A 4,567-nucleotide genomic window follows, 5' to 3' on the forward strand; every position below is an offset into this window, starting at 1 on the left:
AATCAGCTATGAACAACAAACAAACTAACTCTTAAGATCAAAACGACACTTTATCACAGGTCTAGATCTAAGATGCCACAACAAGACTAGTTCACTTTCGTTATGGGAAACTGCAAATGATGTAAGAAATACACAAAGAACAAACACAGTTTCTTTATACAACCGAGGCGGAATAGTGACAAGGAAAGTTGGTTTCAGATAGGCACATTGACTGGTAACAGGCAACAAAAACAAGAGTGAAAACAGGGCAAGAAACAGCAGGAAACCCCAGTAGCACAAGGCAAGACTGGTCCAGCGCAGGTGGTCCATAGGCAGTTTGACCTTCAGCGCAGGTAGCCCCTTCGGGAACTACGCTGAAATGCAGACAACCTTCACACAGCCTGCACTGAAGAACGAAACTTTCGTTTCTCTTGGTTTTCGGGTCACAGATTGCTCAAAAATTCACAGTTTTTGGCCAAATCAGAAGCTATCAGTCAAGGACACACTAAGGGATAACAAGGAGGATGAAAAGCTATCACTAAGAGCTTATTAGAGTCCTTGTGGATAAGCTCTTCAAATCATAAACTTGCCCAGAAACTGAGCTAGAGTAGCTGCCCTCTACTTTGCATTTGAAAGATCCAAATGCAGTTCGATTCGGTACTCTCTTTGTTTATGAAATGAATAGCAAAAACACAAACAACCAACAAGATACGATCCCCAGCGGAGTCGCCAATTTGTTGTTGGGAAAAGTATCCAATACGGAATGACCCTATCCCACTCTAAGGGTAATAGTACCTCAGCAACAACTGAATGCAAAGCTATTCGAGATTACTTCTTTATGAGATGTAAGAGAGAGGAGAAAGAGATTCTCTAACCGTTATCTTCCGCTAATGATTGATCCAATCTTCCCTCTTTGCTGCTTGCTCCCAGCTCCTTGCTCTTTCACGGGCCCAGCTACACCAAGATCCTGCAAAATGACAAGAGAGGGAAACTACAAGAAGCATACATTCATAATTGATTCAAGGATTAGAATAAATCAAATATACAAGTATCAATACGCCACAGAGACACATGCATATAGAAGAACCTCAAATGCTTTATTAATAGAAAAAGTAAAGTTCTGAGAGTGTTACAACCATAAGAGGCCCAATCCAGCAACACCTCCCAGCAGAAAGAAATCTCCTCTTCACCTCCTTCAAAGCAATCACCCAATAGTTCTAAACTCAAACCAATAGCACTTCCTTACAGTCACCAGATTCCAGCCTCCCTAGACCTCATGAGAGAGCTCTATATATAGGAGATTTGGAGAAAGGATGAGTCAGCTTGAGTTTGGCATGAAGCTGACTAGTGTCCTCTCCCACTTCAGTTATACTTCAGTTCTTGAGTCCACTTGGAGTTTCTTGCTTCCACTTGGAGATCTAGATCCTCTTACTCATCACAAGGCGAATTCCTTGATCCAAGTGTCATTTTGGAAGCTTCCTGGGCATTTGACACCTTGCAGAATGACTGTGCCACTTGGCCAATCTCGCCCAGCGCAGGTAGCCTTCATTGCTTTTGACATTTAGCGCAGGTACAGAGTGGAGCAGTTGACATTCAGCGCAGATGCTCAGTGGAGCAGTTGACATGATCCAGAATTAGCTTGTTTTTGAGTGTTTTCAGGTGGAGAACTGATATTTAGTGCTGTGGTTTGCTGACCTTGTTCCTCTAGGGGTAGGAACAACATGTTTAGGGACTTTGGATCCCTTAGATTATTGACATTTCATGCTTCATGATGTAAGGCACAAAAATGTCTATAACAATAACCCACTTATTATATTGATGTACCCATGTAGTGCCCATATTGTTACTATTGTGCCCCATAGAAGCCCACTATTGTTATTATTGTGCCTTTATATTATTGTTAGGTCGACTGGATTATATTGTGACTCCTTAGACTCCTATATATAGAAAGGAGGTTTTGTCATTTGAATCATCCAAGAATTGTTCATTTATGTAATGTAAAGGAGGTTGCCCCCTCGAAGAGGCTGAATTCTAAGGCGTTGATCTATCTTTTCTATCTTTTCTTGAGCTGGTTTCATAACAGATTTTCACAATTTTAAGACTTTTCTATTAAAGGATTTATAGTTATAAAGAACAAAGTCACGACATGATTCTCTAAAAAACTGATCAAAAGAGTGTATAGAGAATGCAGGCAATATGTGACACCATTTATTTACACGCCATTTGAACATGAAAGGGAACAACCCACACAAAATATCATTAGAGAAGTCATCTAAAATGCTCGCTGACACTTCAAAATATGCAGAGTTAGAAAAACATGTTGGGGTTTTGATTTGGAAAGAAGTCATGAAATATGTGTAGAAATTTAAAACAAAATTCAAGGGCCCAACTTGTCATTTGGCCCTCCTTCTAGCGCCAATAATGTTGACAGTGTTAGACCCACCATCATTCATGGGATCTCCCTGATATGAAGTCCCAACTAGACCTCACATCATTTGGAGTAGGAGTCGCAGAAGTAGGTGGTAGTGTAATGCCTTGACGACGGTAGTGCGTAAAGGAAAGTATGATAACTTTGGGTGAGTGCAAGTATGTTACTCTGCGGAGATTCAAGTGCGATGCATGAAGGTTCTAATCACATCGAGGGTAAAAGGAAGTGCGTCCCTTAGAAGCTTGTAATATTATGCAGCTTGAAATGAACACACGAGCGAAATTCCATCACAAGTTAAAATGTAGAATAGTCCAAAACTTAATGTGATGAGTTAATCCAACAACACACGTTCAACAAGATTTGTACAAATTCATACAAAGTAGTTCATAAGAATATGTGTAAGTTAAATAACATACATTGCCAACACAATAAGAATATTCCTACTACATTAACAACATATGCATGAAAGTGTGTTGGCTCTAATATTATTAGTATAAGTGAAAGTTCCATCCATACATACACCATTGACGGCCATTAGCCCCAATAGTGGAACATTGCAGTCAAGAACACCTGCTCCTCCAAAGAAGTATACTCACTCTACACTATGGAGAAGACAAGACTCTTCACAATACTCCCAAGCCTTTCTAAAGCCTAAGCCTAGCCAAAGGATGGGCTCCCAAAAGCCTCTTCTATGAGTTATGAGGTTCTATATATAATGAAGGGTTGGGTGACCCTTGACATTCTCCTTTGTGACTCTTTGACTTCCCCCATGACTCTTTAAATTATTCAATAAATGAAAATTTACATTACATTATTACTTTTCATATTCCAATATTGAGACTTGGAATTTCACTTACAACATACTTACAAATAATATTTCATTTTCCACATGTACCTATATAAGACAAAATAGGATAGAGAGAGCCTCACAAGGCACAACACTATGATTCTGGAGTTTGGGGAAAGTCCAACTCAACAACATCCACTTAGTGCTTTTCGGTCACATATCGGTGCCAAGCTTGGTACTATGTGATGGTGTCTCTCTGGAAGTGGACTCTCGCCTCCATGGCATCCAGGTATATGGTCTTCAAACCTGTATCCAACTCGTTATAAAACACAAGCCGCATGGTGTTGACCTTGACAGGACCACCGACGTACTTCTACATGTTGTGTGCGTTCAACTCCATGTCTTCTCTAGTGGCCTCTCATTTTAGCTACTCCAAGTTCTCATCAATCTCTAGCCTAACTTGGTTCTTGGGTTTAGCATCAGTGAAGGAAATGATTGATGGGATCCTATGCTTTCTCACCATAACATCCAAACTATTTTACAACCACACATATGAGGTTTGTATGCTACCGATGAATGGGGTGAGCCGCTCATAGTTCTAGATCAACATTCGAATGTTCTCTCTCTAGCTCTGAATGCAGCTTCATCTTATTCACTATGTAAAGCAGGGCCCCTTTGCATCGGATTGTCCACTCTTGTACATTGGCGATGGCAGCATGTATGTTCTTGAGAGTTTGAAAAAAATCTTTGCTCTAGTTTTGTAGGCCATACACACAAACAACTACTTTGTGTATGGTGACAAATCTATCATAGTTCTTCCACATGGTATCACCAAGTGTTGATACTTCAACAAGTATCACTATCCTCATTTCCCCCAATGCATAAACTACATTCTACGTTGATGCTCGAAGTTGTTCTGCCTCTTGCCTGGCAGCCGAAACGTTCCTTGCCAGTTGTTCATTCTCGAACATGAATTACTGAACATTTGAGCTTGTTGCTCCTGCATAGGCCGAGATGTATTGGGAAATGATAGTCGGATGCTTCCTGGTATCTGACACTATCACCCTTTCCTTGATGAATGAAGGTGATGCGTGATCATCTAGAAATTTCTTCCTCTGCGCTTGTACAATCTTCTTCTGAAATTCATCAAATGATAGATTGTACACATCCATGATTGGATCATCATCAAGGAGAACAACATCTCTTTGCTCACTCGAGACTGGTTATAATACTTGAGGTCGTGGAGAGTGAGTGATGACCCGTGGTTCTCTTGGAATGAGTTCAGTGTCTTCCTTCTATGGATCCTATTCCAACTCCATGTCTGTCACTTCAATTAATTTCTCAATCTGCTGAGCAAACTCCCAATCTTGCAT

Source organism: Pinus tabuliformis, chromosome X (genome assembly GCF_031772625.1).
Source record: "Pinus tabuliformis cultivar Carrire ecotype Pingquan chromosome X, CPIR1, whole genome shotgun sequence".
Lineage (NCBI taxonomy): Eukaryota > Viridiplantae > Streptophyta > Pinopsida > Pinales > Pinaceae > Pinus > Pinus tabuliformis.